Source organism: Lolium perenne, chromosome 6 (genome assembly GCF_019359855.2).
Source record: "Lolium perenne isolate Kyuss_39 chromosome 6, Kyuss_2.0, whole genome shotgun sequence".
NCBI lineage: Eukaryota > Viridiplantae > Streptophyta > Magnoliopsida > Poales > Poaceae > Lolium > Lolium perenne.
In genome coordinates, this window is record NC_067249.2 from 169876691 (window position 1) to 169890148 (window position 13458).

Genomic DNA, 13458 nt, shown 5'->3' on the forward strand with positions numbered 1-13458 from the left:
CCAGAGAGGAAGAACTCGATGCTGCGGTGCGTTGTGCGGCTTTTATACGGTTCGGGAACACGCCTCGTCACGCAGCTGAACGAGGAGATGTCGACAGCGACGAGGAGAAGCTCGCCACGGCGTCGTGCTGTCCACCATGCGTGACGAAGAGATGAGGACGACCCTCTCTCTGTTTTAATTCGACGAAGGGGTATCTTGGGCTGAGTTGGGCTGTGCTGGGCCAGTGCTTGTTGGGCTGCTGGTGGGCTTCTGCGGACAGAGGAGGTCCAGGTGAGATTTTCTCCTCTCCTTTTCTTTTTCCATTTCTGTTTTTATTTTCTGTTTTCCTTTTCTAATTTGCATTCTATTTTAAATTCAAATTTGAACCCTTTTCTATTTTGCAGGTGTTTGATAACTGCAATTTTATGAGGACTAGTAAGAAAATCAGTATGTTACTGCATTGTTCTTAAATAAACATTAATAGATATATATATATGTGGCCTTGCTACAATTTTTAATTAGGCAAGAATTTAGGTATTAGTTTTAATTTCCTTTTTCATTTATGATATAACTCTCTGTTGAATAATTAGAGTTGGTTATGCCTCTTCCAATTGTTTTGGAAGTTATTATTATGACTTGGTTTCATATTTGAGGAATTTTTCAATTGCACATGATTTTATGTGAGCTCCAATGTATTAAATTCAATAATTGAAGCTAAAGATTTTATTAATGTGCCATACTAGGATTCTATCAGTTCTAGTATAACCCCCTTGTTGAGGTTAATACTATCACTACATTTGAAAGTATCTCAGTAAGGATTGTTTCAATCATGGTTTATCTTGTTTACAAAGATAAATGGTTGATCACTACACATATGGTTTAATTATAGGTTATAGAGGTGAAATGGAACCATAATGCATGTGTTAGGGTTAATCTCCCCTAACCATGATAAGGTGGTTGTTTACTTAACATTTTATGTTCTCCTCTGGATACTAAGATATTGAGAATTGGTTTTATCTTCTACCAATTAACTTCTATTATTATCCCCAACTTATCATTAAAGTAACTAGAATGATTATGGTTCTTTTTATAGTTAACTTTGGTTATATGGACTAATGATTTCTCACCATATAAAGTATGGAGTTTTACTCTAAAGTTTTCTTAGGTCCTTTAATTGAGGAATAAATGGATTATAGATGTGCTATAGTCCTACTTATGATCACCTAGTGATCCACAAGTTGGGATTGAGATATAAGTCTGGATTTGCTTACTAGTGATCCCCTATGATTTCATGTGGTGAATAAGATCTACTAGTCATATAAGTGTTAGCATTTGGATTATTCTCCTATTTCTCCAAAGTATGGTCATGGATTAGGCTTGATCCACTTGTTCTTAATGTCCTTATCTCAAGTTCTTAGGGTTTATGATCATTACTCAATTTATAATGATCAAGGTTTGGCTTCTAAGTTATCTCTCATTAAATAGGTTTCTCACTTCCATGATCAAGCATTGTCTTGATCAACTAGGGTATAATACTTCTAATTTACCTTCTTGAATGGGACTACTATGGTTGCCTCTAAAGTTTATATCCCAGGAGAATGTCTGAGATATTATGTTAAGGTTCTACTTAAATAATGTTGATATTATCATCTGAGTATATGGATAGTTCTCTCCCTCACATTTAAGTGTTGGCTCAACTAACTTGAGTGTAACACCATAATTGATCTCTCTTATATAAGAATGGATTATTCTAGGTTATGGTGTGCTCCTAATACTCTAATTCAATGGTTGTCCTTTATTCTTAAATAGATAAAGCTATGTTTTGTATGATTGGTCTCTCTCATTTTGGAAAGGACTTTAATACTAACTTAAGGTTAGGCTCCATAGGAATTGATGTGATCATCAATATCTATGTTTAACATAAATGGTTTCTCTCTCTAGGAATGTCTTGAATAATATCCTAGGGTTCCTCTTAAAGATGATGATTTGAATACTTGGATGTATATCCAAGGTTTAGCTCAAGGTTTGTTATTGCTCCTCTAATATTTGTTATATATAGAACTCTCACCTCTCTAGGTTTGATGTACAATAATATGGAATAGAGAAGGATATATATTTCTAGAGTGGATCTCCTTGTTATGTTTCCAAGAATGAAATAATATGAATACCATGAGGTTCATGGTAGGATCTTGGATTTGTTTAAGACATGGAAAAGATAAGTGAAGAATAGTTTCTCCAATTATTGCTACTTGATTTCCAATTAAATGGATGTTCATATGTTATGGCAAGGAATTCCATATCTTGATCTTTTATAAGATCAAGCAATTGATCATTGAGTAAAGTGTTGTGGTGTTGATTATTAGTCCATTTGATCTAACCCCTTAGATCAAATCATCTTTACCCAAAACAAGGTTTTAACAAAGTCACATTGAGGTTTATAGCGCTTGACTTGATGAGCTACTTCAATTCCACCAAGGTCAAGTGAAACTTCGCCATCGTGGACTGTTTTACTTTAAAGCGCGAAAATTCCCCAGATTTTCTATGCATGAATGCAATGCACACATCTGTTTCCTCTATTTTTGTAACCCCAATACCTGGGATATTACAGGAACCGTGACCTAGGCCTTTGTGGCGAGGGTCACCGGAAAATAAGGTGAGGCGCCTTCGTGGCGCTCGGTGTGTGGTGTGACTCCCCATCTTGGGGTGAGGCCTTTGTGGCGTTGGTGTGCATCGAGCAACCACATCTCAAGGTGAGGCCATTTGTGGCGTTCGGGAGAGCTAAGCCATCGCACCTCTCCAACGGAGATTAGCACTCGCAAGAGTGTGAACTTCGGGTTAAATCATCGTCTCCCGCGTGCCTCGGTTATCTCTATACCCGAGCTCTTTACTTATGCACTTTACTTTTTTATAGCCATCGTGCTTGAAGTTATATATCTTGCTATCACATAGTTTCTTGTATTGCTTAGGATAAGTTGTTGGTGCACATAGGTGAACCATAGTATATAGGCTTTGGGCTTGACAAAGTAAACGTTAGTTTTATTCCGCATTTGTTAAGCCCATCTCGTAACAGTTTTAAACCACCTATTCACCCCCCCCCCTCTAGGCGACATCCGTGTCCTTTGAATTGGTATCAGAGCAAGGTTTCTCATTCTTAGGCTTCACCGCCTTGAGAGTAAAGATGTCGGTTAGGGGATTAGCGCACAATAACTTGTTTATATTTGATGGCACAAATTATGATCTATGGAAAAAATTTGTGATTAATATTTTGCGGGATATTTCCCCGGACATGGAGCAAATTCTTGACATGGGTTTTTCTTCTCCTAAGGATCCCAAAATCTTATCTCTTGAGGAGAAGAAAAACTCTTGCCTCGATGCTCTTGCTTCTCATGTGTTTTCCATTGTTGTGAGCAATGTAGTTACTTCTTCGATCATGCCTTTTGGGAGCGCTCATGAATTATGGACAAAGCTTCAAGATAAATATGGTGTGTCAAATATTATTGAGGATTATTGTATTGCTTCCACTTCCGGTCGTGATGAGTTCTCATCTTCATCCACTTCACCAATGTGTGGCAAGACACAAGGTAATGATATGGTGAGTGGTGATGGAAATTGCAATGTTGGTATTGAGCTTACTATTGATGATCCTGTAGGGGTTCGTAGCACAGAAAACAAAAAAATTCCTACCGCGAGAACGCAATCCAAGCCAAGATGCAATCTAGAAGACGGTAGCAACGAGGGGATGAACGAGACTAACCCTTGAAGATTTCCAAAGCCTACGAGAGGAGGCTCTCGTTGTTGCAGAAGATGATCACTTGCCGCTTTCAAAAGCGCGTAGAAGATGTTGACGGTGCCACAATCGGGCAGCACCTCCGTACTCGGTCACACGTTCGGTGTTGATGAAGACAACGTCCTTCTCCCCGTTCCAGCGGGCAGCGGAAGTAGTAGCTCCTCCTTGAATCCCGGCAGCACGACGGCGTGGTGGCGGTGTCGATGGAGATCTCCGACGGAGCTTCGCTAAGCGTTTGCGAGAGAGGTGGAGGAGGAGGGGCGGCTAGGGTTTGGGAGAAGGCCGGACACTATGGGGTGCGGCCAAGGCTTTGGCTTGAGGTGGCCGGCCCCCTCCCCTTGCTCCTCATTATATAGGTGGAACCCCCAAGTGTTGGACTACAAGTGTTCGAATAAGACCCAAACCCAAAACTTTCCATGTGTAGGGAAACCTACCCAAGGTGGGATTCCCACCTTTCCATGAGGGGGGGTGGCCGGCCACCTTGGTGGAGTCCACCTGGGACTCCACCCCTCTAGGGTTGGCCGGCCATGCTAGGTGGAGTCCCTCCGGGACTCCGCCTTCCAAAGTGATTTCTTCCGGACTTTTCTAGAACCTTCTAGAACCTTCCACAAATGCACCGGATCATTTTCAAACTTATAAAATGACTTCCTATATATGAATCTTATTCTCCGGACCATTCCGGAACTCCTCGTGATGTCCTGGATCCCATCCGAGACTCCGAACAAAACTTCGAACTCCATTCCATATTCAATATCTACTAATACGACATCAAATCTTAAGTGTGTCACCCTACGGTTCGCGAACTATGTAGACATGGTTGAGACCTCTCTCCGACCAATAACCAATAGCGGGATCTGGAGATCCATAATGGCTCCCACATATTCAACGATGGCTTAGTGATCAAATGAACCATTCACATACGATACCGATTCCCTTTGTCACGCGATATTTTACTTGTCCGAGGTTTGATCATCGGTATCTCTATACCTTGTTCAACCTCGTCTCCTGACAAGTACTCTTTACTCGTACCGTGGTATGTGGTCTCTTATGAACCAGTCATATGCTTGCAAGCTAATATAGACGACATTCCACCGAGAGGGCCCAAAGTATATCTATCCGTCATCGGGATGGACAAATCCCACTGTTGATCCATATGCCTCAACTCATACATTCCGGATACTTAATCCCACCTTTATAACCACCCATTTACGCAGTGGCATTTGATGTAATCAAAGTACCTTTCCGGTATAAGTGATTTACATGATCTCATGGTCGAAAGGACTAGGTAACTATGTATCGAAAGCTTATAGCAAATAACTTAATGACGTGATCTTATGCTACGCTTAATTGGGTGTGTCCATTACATCATTCATATAATGATATAACCTTGTTATTAATAACATCCAATGTTCATGATCATGAAACAATGATCATCTATTAATCAACAAGCTAGTTAAGAGGCTTACTAGGGACTCATTGTTGTTTACATAACACACATGTATCAATGTTTCGGTTAATACAATTATAGCATGGTATATAAACATTTATCATAAACATAAAGATATATAATAACCACTTTTATTATTGCCACTTGGGCATATCTCCAACAGTCTCCCACTTGCACTAGAGTCAATAATCTAGATTACATTGTAAGGTACCTAACACCCATGGCATTCTGGTGTTGGTCATGCTTTGCCCTAGGGAGAGCTTTAGTCAACGGATCTGCAACATTCAGATCAGTGTGTACTTTGCAAATCTTTACTTCTCCATCTTCGATGTACTCGCGAATCGAATGATAACGCAGCTTGATATGCTTCAGCCTCTTGTGTGACCTTTGTTCTTGTGCATTGGCGATGGCACCCATGTTGTCACAATAGATGACTAGTGGGTCCAATGCACTAGGAACCACACCGAGCTCTACAATAAACCTCTTCATCCATACCGCTTCTGATGAAGCCTCTGAAGCCGCTATGTACTCTGATTCTGTTGAAGACTTCGCCACCGTGCACTCCTTCGAGCTTGACCAGCTTACTGCAGCACCATTCAATATAAACACGTACCCAGACTGAGACTTAGAGTCATCAGGATCAGTGTTCCAACTTGCATCGGTGTAACTGGTTACAACGAGCTCTTGGTCACCTCCATAACAAAGAAACATATCCTTAGTTCTTTTCAAGTACTTCAGCATATTCTTGACCGATGTCCAGTGTTCCATTCCTGGATCACTTTGATATCTGCTAGTCAAACTAACTGCATGTGCCATATCCGGTCTAGTACATAGCATGGCATACATGATAGAGCCTACTGCCGAGGCATAGGGGATCTGATTCATCCTCTCTCTTTCTTGTGTCGTAGCCGGTCCTTGAGTCTTACTCAAGACCTTACCTAGTAACATAGGTAAGAACCCTTTCTTACTTTCGTCCATTCTAAACTTCTTTAGAATCTTATACAGGTATGTGCTTTGTGAAAGCCCTATTAGGCGTCTTGATCTATCTCTATAAATCTTGATGCCTAAAATGTACGATGCTTCACCAAGGTCTTTCATTGAAAAACTCTTATTCAAATAACCTTTTACACTGCTTAATAGTTCTATATCATTCCCAATCAATAATATGTCATCTACATATAATATCAGGAACGCTACAAAGCTCCCACTCACTTTCTTGTAAATACAGGCCTCTCCATGATGCTGTATAAACCCGAAGTCTTTGATCACCTTATCAAAATGTCGGTTCCAACTTCTGGATGCTTGCTTCAGTCCATAAATTGAACGCTGAAGTTTGCACACCTTGTCAGCATTTTTAGGATCGACAAAACCTTTGGGTTGTACCATATACAAATCTTCCTCAATGTCTCCACTAAGGAACGCCGTTTTGACATCCATCTGCCAAATCTCATAATCGAAAAATGCAGCTATTGCTAACAAAATCCTCACAGACTTTAGCTTCGCTACAGGTGAGAAAGTCTCATCGTAGTCAACACCTTGAATTTGTCGGAAACCCTTTGCGACAAGTCAAGCTTTATAGACAGTAATATTACCATCAGCATCTGTTTTTCTTTTGAAGATCCATTTATTCTCGACAGCCTTGCGGCTATCAGGTAAGTCTACCAAAGTCCACACTTTGTTATCATACATGGATCCCATTTCGGATTTCATGGCTTCTTGCCATTTGTTGGAATCTGGGCTCATCATCGCTTCTTCATACGTCGCAGGGTCTTTATCATTGTTGTCCACAATCATGACATTTAGACAAGGATCATACCAATCAGGAGTGGCACGTTCCCTTGTCGATCTGCGAGGTTCAGTAGCTATCTCGTTTGAAGTTTCCTGATCATTATCATTAGCTACCTCTGTTACCGGTGCAGGCGGCACATGAACAACTTCTGGTACTGCGCTACTCTGATCAACGAGAGAAGATTCAGTAATCTCGTCGAGTTCTACTTTTCTTCCAGTCACTTCTTTAGTGAGAAATTATTTCTCAAGAAAGGTTCCGTTCTTAGCAACAAAGATTTTGCCTTCGGATCTGTGATAGAAAGTGTACCCTATAGTTTCCTTAGGGTATCCTATGAAGACGCATTTCTCCGCTTTGGGTTCTAGCTTGTCCGGTTGTAATTTTTTTACATAGGATTCGCAACCCCAAACTTTAAGGAACGACAGCTTAGGTTTCTTATTAAACCATAATTCATACGGTGTCGTTTCAACGGATTTAGATGGTGCCCTATTTAAAGTGAATGCAGCTGTCTCTAATGCATAACTCCAAAATGATAACGGCAAATCAGTAAGAGACATCATAGAACGGACCATATCTAAGAGAGTTCGATTACGACGTTCGGACACACCGTTTCGTTGTGGTGTTCCCGGCGGTGTCAATTGTGAAAGTATTGCGCATTTCTTTAAATGCATGCTAAACTCATAACTCAGATATTCGCCTCCGCGATCAGATCGTAGAAATTTAATCTTCTTGTTACGTTGATTTTCTACTTCACTTTGGAATTCCTTAAACTTCTCGAAAGTTTCGAATTTATGATTCATGAAATAGATATACCCATATCTACTCAGATCATCTGTGAAGGTTAGAACATAACGATAACCACCGCGCGAGGCTACACTCATTGGTCCGCACACATCGGTATGTATGATTTCCAATAAGTCTGTAGCTCGCTCCATAATACCATAGAATGGAGTCTTAGTCATTTTTCCCGTTAGACATGCTTCGCATCTATCAAGTGACTCAAAGTCAAGTGATTCAAGTAATCCATCGGTATGGAGTTTCTTCATGCATTTCACTCCAATATGACCAAGACGACAGTGCCACATATAAGTAGAATTATCATTCAATTTAATTCGTTTAGCATCAACGTTATGAACATGTGTATCACTACTATCGAGATCTAATAGAAATAAACCATTCTTCTTAGGTGCTCGACCATAAAAGATATTATTCATAAAAATGGAACAACCATTATTCTCACACTTGAATGAATAATCGTCTTGCATTAAACAAGATCCAGATATAATGTTCATGCTCAACGCGGGTACAAAATAACAATTATTGAGGTTTAAAACTAATCCCGAAGGTAGATGTAGAGGGAGTGTGCCGATAGCGATTACATTGACCTTGGATCCATTTCCAACGCGCATCGTCTCTTCATCCTTCAATAGTCTTCGTTTATTCCTTAGTTCCTATTTCGAGTTACAAATATGAGCAACCGAACCAGTATCAAATACCCAGGTACTAGTACGAGAACCACCAAAAATCGCGGGTTCCACGGGGTAAATCCACCAGTAAGATAAACATCTATAACATGTATATCAGATATACCTTCTTTCTTCTTCTTGACAAGGCCGCTCTTCAGATCAGCCAAATACTTGGAGCAATTACGCTTCCAGTGTCCCTTCTCCTTGCAGTAATAGCACACAACATCAGGCTTAGGGCCAGTCTTAGGTTTCACAGGAGGCGTGGCAGCTTTCTTGCCACCCTTCTTGAATTTTCCTTTAGACTTGCCCTGTTTCTTGAAACTGGTGGTCTTGTTGACCATCAACACTCGGTGCTCTTTCTTGATCTCAATCTCACCAGATTTTAGCATGGCGAAGAGTTCAGGTAACTCTTTGTTCATGTTCTGCATATTGTAGTTCATCACAAAGTTCTTGTAACTAGGTGGCAGTGATTGAAGGACACGATTAATCCCCAGTCTGTTAGGAATCACTATTCTCAAGTCACTGAGTTTCTTCGCATGCCCGGTCATGGCGAGCATGTGCTCACTAACGGAGCTGCCTTCTTCCATCATGCAACTGAAGAAGTGTTTCGATGCTTCATAGCATTCCACAGCCGCATGAGTTTCAAAAATAGCTTTCAGCTCATTGACCAACTCATGAGGATCGTGGTGCTCAAAACGTTTTTGAAGATCGGCTTCCAAACTACATAGGATGGCACACTGAACTTGAGAGTACCGAGTTTTCCGAGTCTCGTAAACATTCTTTACTTCATCGGTTTTAGTTTCTGTAGGAGGGTCACCTAGCGGTGCATCAAGCACATATTGCAGGTTTCCACCAGTGAGGAAAATCCTCACATGACGGAACCAGTCGGTGAAGTTGCTACCGTTGCTCTTAAGCTTTTCTTTCTCTAGGAACTGGTTAAAATTGATTGGGGACGCCATGATCTACAACATATATTTGAAATAGTTTAGACTAATGTTTATGACAAATTGAGTTCAAATTTTAATTTAACAAAATTAAAAACTAGGTGAACTCCCACTCAAAACAATATCCCTCGAATTGTCTTAGTGATCACACGAACCAAATCCACCACACCAAGTCCGATCATCACGAGACAAGATGTAACTTCAATGGCGAATACTCAGAGTGTTCATCATATCAATCATATGATTCATGCTCTACCTTTCGGTATCACGTGTTCCGAGACCATGTCTGTACATGCTAGTCTCGTCAAGGCAACCTTAGTATCCGCGTGAGCAAAACTGGCTTGCTCCCGTTGTATACACTTGTTGAATCTATCATACCCGATCATCACGAGATGCTTCGAAACGACAAGTATTAGTAACGGTGCTACTAAGGATGAACACTTTATTATCTTGATATTTTAGTGAGAGGGATCATCTTATAATGCTACCGTCGCGATCTAAGCAAAATAAGATGCATAAAAAGGATTAACATCACATGCAATTCATATGTGATATGATATGGCCCCTTTGTCTTTGCGCCTTTGATCTTCATCTCCAAAGCACGGACATGATCTCCATCATCAACGGGCATGATCTCCATCATCGTCGGCGTAGCGTCAAGGTCAATGGCGCCGTCTTCATGATTGTTCTCCCATGTAGCAACTATTACAACTTCTTTGAAATACTACTCAACATTAAATTTAAAGACAACCATAAGGCTCCTGCCGGTTGCCACAATACAATAATGATCATCTCATACATATTCATCATCACATTATGGCCATATCACATCACCAAACCCTGCAAAAACAAGTTAGACGTCTCTAATTTGGTTTGCATATTTTACGTGGTTTAGAGTTTTCGAGTAAGATCTAATCTACCTACGAACATGAACCACAACGGTGATACTAGTGTTGTCAATAGAAGAGTAAATTGAATCTTCACTATAGTAGGAGAGACAGACACCCGCAAAGCCACTTATGCAATACAAGTTGCATGTCGAGCGTGGAGCAAATCTCATGAACGCGGTCATGTAAAGTTAGCCCCAGCTGCTTCATCCCACTATGCCACAAAGATGCAAAGTACTAAAACTAAAGACAACAAAGCATCAACGCCCACAAAACAATTGTGTTCTACTCGTGCAACCATCTATGCATAGACACGGCTCTGATACCACTGTAGGGGTTCGTAGCATAGAAAACAAAAAATTCCTACCGCGAGAACGCAATCCAAGCCAAGATGCAATCTAGAAGACGGTAGCAACGAGGGGATGAACGAGACTAACCCTTGAAGATTTCCAAAGCCTACAAGAGGAGGCTCTCGTTGTTGCAGAAGATGATCACTTGCCGCTTTCAAAAGCGCGTAGAAGATCTTGACGGTGCCACAATCGGGCAGCACCTCCGTACTCGGTCACACGTTCGGTGTTGATGAAGACAACGTCCTTCTCCCCATTCCAGCAGGCAGCGGAAGTAGTAGCTCCTCCTTGAATCCCGGCAGCACGACTGCGTGGTGGCGGTGTCGATGGAGATCTCCGGCGGAGCTTCGCTAAGCGTTTGCGGGAGAGGTGAAGGAGGAGGGGCGGCTAGGGTTTGGGAGAAGGGGGTGGTTAGCCACTATGGGGTGCGGCCAAGGCTTTGGCTTGAGGTGGCCGGCCCCCTCCCCTTGCTCCTCATTATATAGGTGGAACCCCCAAGTGTTGGACTACAAGTCTTCGAATAAGACCCAAACCCAAAACCTTCCATGTGTAGGGAAACCTACCCAAGGTGGGATTCCCACCTTTCCATGAGGGGGGGGGGGGGGTGGCCGGCCACCTTGGTGGAGTCCACCTGGGACTCCACCCCTCTAGGGTTGGCCGGCCATGCTAGGTGGAGTCCCTCCGGGACTCCGCCTTCCAAAGTGATTTCTTCCGGACTTTTCTAGAACCTTCTAGAACCTTCCATAAATGCACCGGATCATTTTCAAACTTATAAAATGACTTCCTATATATGAATCTTATTCTCCGGACCATTCCGGAACTCCTCGTGATGTCCTGGATCCCATCCGAGACTCCGAACAAAACTTCGAACTCCATTCCATATTCAATATCTACTAATACGACATCAAACCTTAAGTGTGTCACCCTACGGTTCGCGAACTATGTAGACATGGTTGAGACCTCTCTCCAACCAATAACCAATAGCGGGATCTGGAGATCCATAATGGCTCCCACATATTCAACGATGACTTAGTGATCGAATGAACCATTCACATACGATACCGATTCCCTTTGTCACGCGATATTTTACTTGTCCGAGGTTTGATCATCGGTATCTCTATACCTTGTTCAACCTCGTCTCTTGACAAGTACTCTTTACTCATACCGTGGTATGTGGTCTCTTATGAACCATTCATATGCTTGCAAGCTAATATAGACGGCATTCCACCGAGAGGGCCCAGAGTATATCTATCCGTCATCGGGATGGACAAATCCCACTGTTGATCCATATGCCTCAACTCATACTTTCTGGATACCTAATCCCACCTTTATAACCACCCATTTACGCAATGGCGTTTGATGTAATCAATGTACCTTTCCGGTATAAGTGATTTACATGATCTCATGGTCGAAAGGACTAGGTAACTATGTATCGAAAGCTTATAGAAAATAACTTAATGACGTGATCTTATGCTACGCTTAATTGGGTGTGTCCATTACATCACTCATATAATGATATAACCTTGTTATTAATAACATCCAATGTTCATGATCATGAAACTATGATCATCTATTAATCAACAAGCTAGTTAAGAGGCTTACTAGGGACTCATTGTTGTTTACATAACACACATGTATCAATGTTTCAGTTAATACAATTATAGCATGGTATATAAACATTTATCATAAACACAAAGATATATAATAACCACTTTTATTATTGCCTCTTGGGCATATCTCCAACAGATCCTTCATCTATATCTCATTGCAATGGTTCATCTTTGGACTCAAACATATCTAGCACTAGAAATGATTTACATGCTTGTGTTGTTAGTCCTTGCATATCATGTGTAAGAGCATCTCTAGCAGAGCCTGTAAAAACGAAAACTGAAAAACTCGAGTTCAGGTCACTGAACTCGTGATTACGGGTCAAAAAATGACTGGCGCAGAATAGAAACCGAAAAGCCAAACTATAAAAAGGCATCTTCTGAGAATATTCTTTTTTTTTCTTCTTCTTTTTTTTCCTCATCTTCTTCCCGTGCCCGGCCACAGCTTCGCCCCGTGCCCAACCGCCTCCGCCCATTCCCTGTCGGCGCCGCCCCGTGCCCTCCTGGCGCCGGCCTGCGCCGCCCCGTGCCCTCCCGGTGCCGCCCCGAGCTCGGCCGCCTCCACCCCGTGCCCGGCCACCACCGCCCCGTCCCGCCTCCGTCCCCTGCCATGGCGGCTCGAGCCCACCCAACGCCTACACGCAATGTCCCGCCAGCACAGTCCGCCATCGCACAAACAACCACCGATTCTGGCGACCAGCGGCAATTCCTCCAAGGATGTGCTTCTCTTAGTAGGCTGCAGTCCATCTCCGGCGGAAACTAGTCGGAACTTGGAGGAATTTGGTGAATTTGGCAATGGTCTGGCGGCGGAAGGACGACAATGAAGAGCAACTGCCATGAACTTTCAGCGCGCGTAAAGTTCAGGTTTGCCTTCAGTTCGGCATTTCGCCCCCTACAAATAGGGGCCGAGTTGGGTTTCTCGGTTCGGACTGAACTTTTTTTTTCAGTTTTGCCTCGTTTTCAGGCTCTGTTCTGCGCCATTTTTCGAACCGAACCCGTAAATTGGCGGTTATTTTCGGTTTTGGCCTGTTTTCAGGCTCTGCTAGATGATATGCTTTCTTTGTCTTGTGGCCATGATAAAAATGCTTCTATTTCCTCTAGTTGTTGTGTGACTAACAATGTAGAGGAAACCAAATATTATATTGGTCAAGAAAAGATATTGAAAGAAGCCTCAAGTAACTCCTCATCTTTATCTCACGGTTCTCATA